The following is an 11757-nucleotide window of genomic DNA, read 5'->3' as shown; positions in this document are numbered from 1 at the left end:
TTATCAAAAATCTCCCAACAAATAAGAGTCCAGGACCAGATGGCTTCCCTGGGAATTCTACCAGACATTTAAAGCAGAGATAATACCTATCCTTCTCAAGCTGTTCCAAAAAATACAAAGGGAAGGAAAACTTCCAGACTCATTCTATGAAGCCAGCATTACTCTGATTCCCAAACCAGACAGAGACCCAGAAAGAAAAGAAAACTACAGGCCAATATCCCTGATGAATATGGATGCAAAAATTCTCAATAAGATACGAGCAAATTGAATTCAACAGCATATAAAAAGAATTATTCACCATGATCAAGTGGGATTCATTCCTGGGCTGCAGGGCTGGTTAAGCATCCGCAAATCAATCAATGGGATACCCCACATTAATAAAAGAAAAGAAAAGAACCATATGATCCTGTCAATCCATGCAGAAAAAGCATTTGACAAAATTCAGCATCCTTTCTTAGTAAAAACCCTCAAGAAACATAAACATCATAAAAGCCATTTATGAAAAGTCCACAGCTAATATCATGGGGAAAAACTGAGAGCTTTCTGCCTGAGGTCAGGAACATGACAGGAATGTCCACTCTCACTGCTGTTGTTTAACATAGTGTTGGAAGTTCTAGCATCAGCTATGAGACAACAAAAGGAAATCAAATGCATCAAAATTGACAACAATGAAGTCAAGCTTTCACTTTTTGCAGATGACATGATACTATACATGGAAAACCCAATAGACGCCACCAAAAGTCTGCTAGAACTGATACATGAATTCAGCAAAGTCGCAGGATACAAAATCAATGAACAGAAATCAGTTGCATTCTTATACATGAATAATGAAGCAACAGAAATTGAAATAAAAAAACTGATCCCATTTACAATTGCACCAAGAACCATAAAATACCTAGGAATAAACCTAACCAAAGATGTAAAAGATCTGTATGCTGAAAACTATAGAAAGCTTATGAAGGATATTGAAGATACAAAGCAATGGAAAAACATTCCATGCTCATGGATCAAAAGAATACATATTGTTAAAATGTCAGTACTACCCAAAGCTATCTACACATTCAATGCAATCCCAATCAAAATTGCACCAGCATTCTTCTTGAAGCTGGAACAAGCAATCCTAAAATGTGTATGGAACCACAAAAGACCCCAAATAGCCAAAGTAATTTTGACAAAGACCAAAGCAGGAGGCATCACAATCCCAGACTTTAGCCTCTACTACAAAGCTGTAATCGTCAAGAGCATGGTATTGGCACAAAAACAGACACATAGACAAATGGAATAGAATAGAAACCCCAGAACTAGACCCACAAAAGTATGGCCAACTAATCTTTGACAAAGCAGGAAAGAATATCCAATGGAAAAAAGACAGTCTCTTTAACAAATGATGCTGAGAGAACTGGACAGCAACATGCAGAAGAATGAAACTAGACCATTTTCTTAAACCATTCACCAAATTAAACTCAAAATGGATAAAGGACGTGAATGTGAGACAGGAAACCATCGAAACCCTAGAGGAGAGAGCAGGAAAAAAGCCTCTCTGACCTCAGCTGCAGCAATTTCTTACTTGACACATCCCCAAAGGCAAGGGAATTAAAAGGAACAATTAACTATTGGGACCTCATGAAGATAAAAAGCTTCTGCACTGCAAAGGAAACAATCAAAAAAATTAAAAGACAACCAATGGAATGGGAAAAGATATTTGCAAATGACATATTGGACAAAGGGCTAGTATCCAAAATCTATAAAGAACTCACCAAACTCCACACCTGAAAAACAAATCCAGTGTGAAGAAATGGGCAGAAAACATGAATAGACACTTCTCTAAAGAAGACATCCAGATGGCCAACAGGCACATGAAAAGATGCTCAATGTCACTTCTTATCAGGGAAATACAAATCAAAACCACACTCAGTTATCACCTCACGCCAATCAGAGGGGCTAAAATGAACAAATCAGGAGACTCTAGATGCTGGTGAGAATGTGAAGAAATGAGAACCCTCTTGCACTGCTGGTGGGAATGCAAACTGGTACAGCCGCTATGGAAAACAGTGTGGATGTTCCTCAAAAAATTAAAAATAGATCTATCCTATGACCCAGCAATAGCACTGCTAGGAATTTACCCAAGGGATACAGGAGTGCTGATGCATAGGGGCACTTGTACCCCAGTGTTTATAACAGGACTTTCAACAATAGCCAAACTACGTAAAGAGCCTAAATGTCCATCAACTGATGAATGGATAAAGAAATTGTGGTTTATATACACAATGGAATACTACGTGGCAATGAGAAAGAATGAAATCTGGCCTTTTGTAGCAACGTGGATGGAACTGGAGAGTGTGATGCTAAGTGAAATAAGTCATACAGAGAAAGACAGATTCCATATGTTTTCACTCTTATGTGGATCCTGAGAAACTTAACAGAAGACCATGGGGGAGGGGAGGGAGCCGAAACATAAGAGACTCTTAAAAACTGAGAATAAACTGAGGGTTGTTGGGGGGTGGGAGGGCGGGGAGGGTGGGTGATGGGCATTGAGGAGGGCACCTGTTGGGATGAGCACTGGGTGTTGCATGGAAGCCAACTTGGCAATAAATTATGTATTAAAAAAATACTATCCTCTCTGAATAACATGGCTTATTTCATTCTCCCTAGTTCCAACAATTAATTTCTTTTCTTGAACTAATGAGCTGGAAAAAAAAACCTGGGTAAATAGAAAATGATGAAATCACAGTTGGCATCCTTGTCTTTTCTAGATTAAAATTTTACCATTAGATTTTTGATACAGATTTTATATATTTCTGATACTAAACCACCTCTGGAGTTAGCTGGGAAGACAATGGAGCATGAGGACTCTAAGCTTGCATCATCCCACGGAAACAACTAGAAAACACTTGTAGCAGCATAAATAACCTAGAAAATGCCTGATAACTGGCAGAACAAGTTCCACAACTAAGGGTAGAGAAGAGGCCACCCTGAAGAAGGTAGGAAGGGCGAAGATGTGGTCCGGGTACAAAACACACTGTGGTACTCCATGATGAGGAGGGAGCCAGTGGTTCAGAGAAGGGTGGAAAAACAGACTTTTGCATCAGGGAGCCCATGAAGGGGGAGGACAGTGTTCTGTAACATTTGCCTCTGAAAGGGGGAGAGGGTGAATTTCTTGAGTTCTTACAACCATAGATCTAACCTATGACAGGTTGGAGATTTTCTGGGGCCAAAGCCTCGGATTTTAAAAATTAGTGGGCTGGTCTCTGGGAGAGCCTTGAGGGTGTTAGGAAAAGGAACACCCCCACCTTCTTAAACAGACAACACAACAAACGGTCCTTGTAGATAGAGCTTAAAGCCAGCAGCGGGGGCAGTTGGGGGTGGGAGTGATGTGCTGATCTCACCATGAGCCCAGAAAGACAAGAATCACAGGAATTACCCTCCAGGAACAAAGCAATGGGCAGACAGCATAAACAATGGTCACCTGTTGGAACCAGCGTGGTGCCACCACTTGTCACCTAACTTGCTTGCACCAAACTCCCTCCCCGCCAAAAAAAAAAAAGACTAGCGAACACCCTGCCAACAACACATCTGACATGTGCATTTTGAGGGACCTCAGTGGTGGCAGGAGCAGGTCTCATTTTATAATAGACCACTGCACACCTTGTTAGAATGTGCCCCACCTGACCAGGGACCACTGTCCATAACAGGACAATAGACCCTCTGCAGACAACTGGACTGAAGGAAAAAGACCAAGAGCCAGCAGCTGAGCAGACACAAGAGACATAGGAGATACTTCCTGATGCCCCACGTCCTAAGGAACAGGGGACACTGAACTGCAGGGCACGACAGGACTTCTTCTTCATAAGGCTATTACCAATAAGAGGAGGAAAAGCAGTTGACTTTCCTAACACACAGAAAAGCAGACACCGTTTAGACAAAATGAGGAGACAGAGTCATATCTCTCAAATGAAAAAACAATAAACCATAGTAAGAGACCAGAGAGAAAAGGATATAAGTAATACGCCTGTTAGAGAATTTAAAGCAATGATCATAAAATCACTCACTGGACTTGAGAAAAGAGTGGAGGATACCAGCCAGACCTTTAACAGGGAGATTAACAAGAACCAATCAAAGATCAAAAACACAATAAATTAAATTAAAAATACACTAGATGGAATAAATAGGCAAGGTGAAGCAAAGGCACAAATTAACAATCTGGCCAAGTAATGGCAAGTAAACGAGCTGAACAAAGGAGAGCAAAGTACGTTAGGCAAATAGAGAATAGCCTTAGGGAACTCAGTGACTCCATCAAACATAATAACATTCACATTACAGGGACGTCAGAAGAAGAAGAGAGAGAAAAGGGAGCAAAAATTTATTTGAAAAAATAATAGCTGAAAACTTCTCGAATCTGGGAAAAGAAACAGGTATCCAGATGAGGAAGCACAGAGATCACCCCAAAAGTTCAACTCAATGAGTCCACACCAAGACACATAGTAATTAAAATGGCAAAAAAGTAGTAAGAAAAAAATAATTTGAAGCAGCAAGAGAAAAGAAAACAGTTACAATCAAGAGAAACCCCATAAGGCTCCCAGCAGATTTTTCAGCAGAAAATTTGCAAACCAGATGAGAGTGGCAGGATATATTCAAAGTGTTGAAAGGGAAAAATCTGCAGCCATGAACACTCTATCCAGCAAAGGTATCATTCAGAATAGAAGGAGAGATAAAGAGTTTCTAGAATACACAAAAACTAAAACAGATCATGACCGCTAAACCAGCACTACAAGAAATACTAAAGGGGACTCTTTGAGTGGAAAGAAAAGACCATAAGACAAAGTATGAAAAGTAAAAAACACAGAGATAGTACAATAAATACTTCTGTAACTATCAGTCAAGGGTTTCATAAAATAAAAAGATATAAAATATGACACCACAACCTAAGATGTTGTGGGGGGAGAAGAGTAAAGGATGGGTTTAAACTTAAGCAACCATCAACTTAATATAGACTGCTATATGCGGTAGATGTTACATACAAACCTAACTGTAACCGCAAATCAAAAATCGGGAATAGACATGCAAAAAATAAGGAGAAAAGAATCCAAGCATATCGCTAAAGAAAGCCAACAGACTGTGAGACAAGACAGCGAGTGAAGGAACAGAGAAGAACTATAAAAACAACCACAAGAGAAGTAACAAAATGGTAATACATACACACCTCTCAATAATTACTTTGAATGTAAATGGACTAAACATTCCAATCAAAAGACATAGGGTGACAGAATAGATTTAAAAAAAAAATGAGAACCACCTATAGATTATGCACATAGCCATTTGTCCCTAAAAGAGGTGAACTGTTCAGTTATCAAGCTGGCAAAAATTGTACTTAAGGTATAAGAAAATGACCTTTCTATTTAGCAACATTTTACTATTTCGTTTTGAGGGATATTGAGCTTTGTATATAATGTTCACCTTAGCAAGTGGCAATTATGTAAATGTCTATTGTATATGTCTGTCACTCTTATTCTAAACAGAAATTACCGATAAAAGGAAAGCAGGCAAAAAAAAAAAAAAAATCCTAGAAACATATAACCTCCAAAAACTAAAGCAGGAAGAAATAGAAACTTTGACCAGACCATTTCTTAGCACCAATGTAATTGAATCAGTAATCAAAAAACTACCAACAAACATAAGTCCAGGACCAGACAACTTAAGATGAATTCTACCTGTTCTTCTCAAACTATTTCAAGAAAATAGGAGAAGGAAAACTTCCAAATTCAATCTATGAGGCCAGCGTTACCCTGATACCAAAACCAGATGAAGACACCACAAAAAAAAGAGAACCACAGGCCAATATCTCTCATGAATACAGATGCAAAATTCCTCAACAAAATATTAGCAAACCATATCTAACAATATATTTAAAAAATCATATACCATGATCAAGTGGGATTTATTCCCAGGATGTAAAGGTGGTTCAATATTTGCAAAATCATCAATGTGATATGTCACGTCCGTAAGAGAAAGGATAAGAACCATATGACCATTCCAATAGATGCAAAAAAGGATTTCACGAAGTACAACATCTATTCATAATAACCCTCTGCACACTAGGTCTAGAGGGAATATACCTCAAAATAGTAAGGCCATATATGAAAAAACCACAGTAAAGGTCATCCTAAATAGGGAAAAACTGAGAGCTTTTCCCCTAAGGTCAGGAATAAGACAAGGATGTCCCCCCTCACCACTTTTATTCAACACAGTGCTCGAATTAGACAACATAAAGAAATAAAAGGCATCCAAACTGGTAAGTAGTAAAGCTCTCACTATTTGCAGATGACACGATATTACATATAGAAAATCCTCAATGCTCCACTGAAAAAACTACTACAATAGATGAATTCAGTAAAGCTTCAGGATACAAAATCAATATACAGAAATCTGTTGCATCCTTATACAACGCAAATGAAGCAGCAGAAAGTGAAATTAAGAAAACAGTCCTAAGATTCACTGATGAATGGATAAAGAAGTTGTGGTTTATATACACAATGGAATACTACGTGGCAATGAGAAAGAATGAAATCTGGCCTTTTGTAGCAACGTGGATGGAACTGGAGAGTGTTATGCTAAGTGAAATAAGTCATACAGAGAAAGACAGATACTGTATGTTTTCACTCTTATGTGGATCCTGAGAAACTTAACAGAAGACCATGGGGGAGGGGAAGAAACAAAAAAAAAAAAAAAAGAGAGAGAGAGAGAGAGAGAGAGAGAGTCTAACCATAAGAGACTCTTAAAAACTGAGAATAAACTGAGGGTTGATGGGGGGTGGGAGGCAGGGGAAAGTGGGTGGTGGTCATTGAGGAGAGCACCTGTTGGGATGAGCACTGGGTGTTGTATGGAAACCAATTTGACAATAAATTTCATATTAAAATAATAAAATAAAATAAAAATACAAAACAAAACAAAACGAAAACAGTCCTTTTACAATGGCACCAAAAACAAGAAAATATCTAGAAATAAACCTAACTAAAGAGGCCAAAGACTTGCACTCTGAAAACTACACAACAAGACAACATACACAAAAAATGGAAAGGAATTCCATGCTCCTGGGTTGAAAGAACAAATATTATTAAAATGTCTATCCCACCCAAAGCAGTCTACAGATACACTGCAAGCCCTCTCAAAATACAGCCGTTTTCACAGAGCTATAACGATTCTTAAATTTGTATGAACCACAAAGGACCCTGAAAAGCCAAAGGAGCCTTGAAAAAGGAAAAGAGCCAGAGATATAAAAATTCCCGATTTTCAGTTATATTACAAAGTGGTAGTAAGTAAAACAGTATGGTACTGGCATAAAAAAAAGACACATAGATCAATGGAATAGAATAGAAAACCTGGAAATAAACCCACATTATTAAGTCAATTAATCTTTGACAAAGCAGGAATGAATATACAAAGGGAAAAAAGTCTCTTCAACAAATGGTGCTGGGCAAACTGGACAGCAATATGCAGAAAAATGAAACTGGACCACTTTTTCACACCATCCACAAAAATAAACTCAAAATGGATTAAAATGTGAGACCTAAAACCATAAAACTCCTAGAAGAAAGCACAGGCAGTAATGTCTGACATAGGCCATAGTCACATCTTTCTAGATACGACTCCTAAGGCAAGGGAAATAAAAGCAAAAACAAACTATTGAGACTACGTCAAGATAAGAAGCTTCCGCACCATGAAGGAAACAACCAAAAAAACTAAAACGCAACTTACTGAATGGGAGAAGGTACTTGGCAATGACATATCTGATAAAGGGTTATTATCCAAAATATGTAAAGAATTTATAAAACTCAACACCCAAAAAGCCACAATGAGATGTCACCCCACACCTTTCAGAATGGCTAAAATCAAAAACACAAGAAACAACAGGTGTTGGCCAGAATGTGGGGCAAAAGAATCCCTCATGCATTATTAGTGGGATGCAGTCAGTGGAAAACAGTATGGAGGTTCTTTGAAAAAAAATTAAATTAAAAAGTTGAATTACTATATGATCCAGTAGCACACTACTGGTTATTTACCCCCAAAATACAAAAACACTGATTTGAAGTAATACGTGCATCCCTATGTTTATAGCAGCATTGCCATTGGCCAAACTATGGAAGCAGCCTAAATGTCTATTGATAGATGAATAAAGATGTGAGATATACATGATATATATACACATATGTATGATATATATAATATATATACACAGACACATGTGTATACACACACACACACACACACACACACACAGTGGAATGTTATTCAACCATAAAAAAGAAAATCTTGCCATTTGTGACAACACGAATAGAGCTAGCAAGTATTCTGCTGAGCAAAATAAGTCAGAGAAAGACAAATACCATATGATTTCACTGGTGTGTGGAATTTAAGAAACAAAACAAGTGAGCAAGAGAGAGAAACAAAGAAACAGACTCTTAAGGAGAGAGAACAAACTGATTGCTACCAGAGGGTGGGTGGAGATGGGTGAAGTAGGTGATGGGGATTAAAGAGTACATTTACCATGAAAAAACAAGCAATAAACACCTGTGCTTCCTTGGCTTGCATATATCTTTGCTATGACATGCATTTTGAATACCTAGGTTAGTTTTGATTTACCAATGTTATATTTCAGATATTTGTTCCTATAACCTCGAGAGTAGCCTGTAATTTCTTTGTGTCATTTGTTGCACAGCCTAAGAAGTTTGGTCAAGCCATGGGGCGCCTGGGTGGCTCAGTGGGTTAAGTGTCTGACTCTTGATCTCAGCTCAGGTCATGATCTCCTGATTCGTGGGATCGAGCCCTGCATTGGGCTCTGTGCTGACAGTGTGGGGCCTGCTTGGGATTTTTTCTCCCTCCCTCTCTCTCTGCCCCTCACCCTGCTCACTCTCTTTCTCAAAACAAACTTAAAAAAATTTTTTTAAATAAATACGAAGTTTGGTCAAATCTCTTCCAGAGAATAAAAATACATGCATATATATCTGAGTTCATTAATAATCAGTCACTAGAAGTTTAAGAATGAAAAGCACCCATCTGCACCTATCAATCTGCAAATTAAAATTATAAAATAATAAATGTTGGTTAAAATGTATAGCAATGTAAAATTCTTACATAGTGCTCGTACAAATGTGAATTATTACAGCAACTCTGAAGAACAGTTGTGTGATATTTAATAAAGTTGAAAATGTTCATATTCTACAACTCAATACTTGATATATTTTTTTTAGAAAAATACTCCACACATGCTCATACAGAGATCCATGTAAGCATTTTGAAATAGCAAAAAATTTAGAAATTGAAATATTCATCATGTGGGTAATGAACTATTAAATCCGATAAACAGTGGAATATTATACTGACGGGAAAAATAAATGCATTGGCTAAATTTAATATAGATGAATCTCGCAAACAATGCTTCATGAAAAAGTTGCATAAGAACACAGTCTGAAAACATTTGTATATTTTTTTTTCTTAAAGTTAAATAATTTTCATTTCTGGGGAAATAAGAAGTTAGGTTATTTGGACTGACCCTCTTAGTAACAACAAAAAATGTTATGCTGAATAAATTATATGTATTTTATATATATATGTATTATAATACATAAAATTATATGCATTAAATATACATATACATATAATTTTGTTCTTAAATGTCTCAAAAAGTTGACAACAGACTAAGAAAAAACTAAGTCAAAATCTAAGAGAAGTAGGAAACATGAGAAGTGAATGGATTACTGAAGGTGTGTTTGCCTTGAGAAAACAGTCTGGTGAAGGTGAACTTTGGTTTAAAGACCACCTGGGACCAGGGATAGAGAAGTCACGTGATTCAGTATGGTGGAAATACTCCATAATGTGAGCTTGCTTCCCACCTGCTTGTTTCATGGACTCACATTTTTCCCTTGAACTTAACCTCAGTGGGAGTATTTACAGATACCAGCAGACAGGAAAAATCAGGGCTGGGTTTAAACTGAAGCTGAAAGCCGTTTTTGTTTAATGAATACAATTTGTACAAGGGCAAGAGTAGTTTAAGAGTAGGTCATATATCAGGTTTAATGACAGATTGATTAGTAAAAACCTAGTAGACCGTGATGCAACTCCATTTGTTAAATCGTGGCTGAATTAACACCCATACGTTTGCTATGGATACAAGAGTTAAGCAAAAAAACAGTTAAGCATCTGTAAGAATCAACTGGCTAGAGGATATTTGCAATAATGAATATGCTCTAGTATCTGCACATTGCGTGCTGTGTATCCTTTAGATCAGTAAAGTTTTGCAATATACATAAATTATACATATAATGTATATGCATGTGCATATATGTTTATGCAGTTTTATGCATTTTTTTAGTGCTGGTTCTTACCATTTACCAGCATCCCACGTAGGCAGGCAATTTTACAAGCATTCCTGGTGACTTTTTTTGTTGTTTGATTTTGTTTAAAATATTTATTTATTTTTAGGAGAGTGCAAGGGAGGGAGGGGCAGAGAGAAGAGGACAGAGGATCCAAAGCAGGCCCCATGTGGGGCTCGAACTCACAAACCACAAGATCATGACCTGAGCCGAAATCAGACGCTCAGGTGCCCTTCCTGGTGACCTTTTGATCAGTAAGCCTGAGCAAGGGCAATCTTCCCCAAACCTGGTCCTGCACCAAAATCATGTAGAACATTAAAAAATAATAATAAATATTCCTGGGCCCCGCAACAAATACACAAAATGGGAACCAGGACCACGGCTCTGCGAAGATGTGTACCTATGTGTAACGTTGTTGCCAAGGGTGGGGAAATGTAAGCCTAACGTTCCAAAGTTCGGGAAAACACTATATTTGGAATTAACTTTTAACCAGGGGCAGAAAGTAAGGAGTTTGGAGTTTGGGAGGTGACAGAGCAGGTTGGTGGGGACTGATGAGTTAGTGGTGGAATTTTTCAAAGTGTAGCCTAAGGGTGATCTGGCTTACACTCAACCAACGGAGAATGTTAACACTGGGAGCCCCCCAAACACCCGCCCCCCCAAGCCTATGCGATCAATCAAAAGAGTCAGGAGGGAGGTCTGGGAATCTGCATTGTAACATGCATCCTTAGGGGGGTTTTCTTCTGTTTATTCTTAAACAATAGTTTAAGAATCCCAGAACTGCAGAGTTCTTAATAGTCTTTTTCAGGAAAATAAACACTTTTTATTGACTGATACTTGCCTTGCCTACAAAAACAGCAAAGAATTCTATTATTTTCTCTCTCTTTTCTTACACACTTGCCAGTAAAAGGTCCATTTATTTATTTACTTATTTACTTACTTGTTTTTCTAGCCTCCATGCATTAATGAAACCATCCCAAGGTAATTTTCCTAACAAATTTAGGACTTTGCCTAGAATCAAGGACTGTAACAACGAAGCAGTCTGCAAGCTTTAGACCCTTAGACACCACAGCTGTAACACAGTCCCTTTCTAAAATTACTAGCAAATTATAATAGTAAATCATAGTAACAGAAGGGGGTAGGGGATGAACTGGATAGAAAGTTAATTAGCCCTTAGATTCTCTTCCTGACACTCTCATACCTTCTAAGTGTGTGGCTTAGTGGAATTTACAAAGCTATTGGTACTTGCAAAATGCACTGTTAAACACAGAGCTCACTTTACTATGTCTCTTGTAAATAGAATCAGCCGGACAGAAGTAATATTGTGAAAAGAAAATGGAAATACTGGTGGAGAATACAGCTCCATCAAAAAAGGTGGACAGGGTCCAATCAA

Source organism: Panthera leo, chromosome D2, assembly GCF_018350215.1.
Source record: "Panthera leo isolate Ple1 chromosome D2, P.leo_Ple1_pat1.1, whole genome shotgun sequence".
In the NCBI taxonomy this organism is placed as follows: domain Eukaryota; kingdom Metazoa; phylum Chordata; class Mammalia; order Carnivora; family Felidae; genus Panthera; species Panthera leo.
The sequence above is the reverse complement of the archived record's forward strand: the minus strand, read 5'-3'. Positions refer to the sequence as shown.